Source organism: Acanthisitta chloris, unplaced genomic scaffold (assembly GCF_000695815.1).
Source record: "Acanthisitta chloris isolate BGI_N310 unplaced genomic scaffold, ASM69581v1 scaffold14752, whole genome shotgun sequence".
NCBI classification, from domain to species: Eukaryota; Metazoa; Chordata; class Aves; order Passeriformes; family Acanthisittidae; genus Acanthisitta; species Acanthisitta chloris.
The window spans coordinates 1,365-2,250 of NW_008658906.1; the positions used below are offsets into that span (position 1 = coordinate 1,365).

The 886-nt window shown below is 60.3% G+C and overlaps 1 pseudogene; it reads left to right on the forward strand.

The window, feature by feature from the left end:
- Window positions 1–786, forward strand: part of LOC103796999 — a 1,745-nt pseudogene extending 959 nt beyond the window's left edge.
- Window positions 787–886: the final 100 nt, after the last annotated feature.

Genomic DNA, 886 nt, shown 5'->3' on the forward strand with positions numbered 1-886 from the left:
CCAACTCCCTGACAGGGTTGGAGAGAGGTGAGGGATGTGTGTCCTGCCATGACTGCAGAGAGAGGACTAGAGGGAATGGCCTTGAGCTGAGCCAGGACAGAGTCAGAGGAGATATTAGGGAACATTTTTCCCTGTTAGGGTGTTCAGGCACTGGGATATTGCCCAGGGAGGTGGTGGAGTCACCATCCCTGAAGGTGTTCAAGGATCTGGCACTGGAGGATATAGTTTAGGGGTTACAACAGCGACAGGTTAATGGTTGGACTTGATCTCAGTGGTCTCTTCCAACCTTGATGCTTCTATGCCTCTGTCCCCTCTGTGCTGAGCTGGCTGCTGTCCCCTGTCCCTCCCAGTGACCCCCATGAGCAGGGGCTCAGCCCCAGCCCCTCGGAGGAGAAGGAGAAGGAGAAGCCCCCCAGGCCCCCCACGCGCCGCGGCCGTCGCCGTCGCCGCAACCCCGAACTGGATGAGTCGCAGTACGAGACCGACTACACCACGGCCGTGGAGTCTGGGGATGAGAAGGACCAGGACCAGTGGGCCAGGTGAGTTGGGGACCCTCAGGAGTACCCCCAGACCTGGAGCTGCCCTGTGGGGCTGACTGGTCCCACCTCCCACAGCCTGTACCCCCCAATCACCTCGGATGGGACGCGGCAGAAGTACAAGCAGGAGTTCGACTCGGAGCTGCGACGCTACAAACAGCTCTGTGCAGACATGGACAGCGTCAACGACCGCCTGGGCCAGCTCAGCAAGCAGCTGGACAGTGTCCCTGAGGACAGCTCCCAGTACCAGGTCAGCTGTGGGAATCTGGGATGTGGTGGGGGGATCAGGAGTGGGTGGTGGGAAGGGGCTGGGATGGGTGGTTGAGGCTTTGGGATGGTGCAAGATGTAG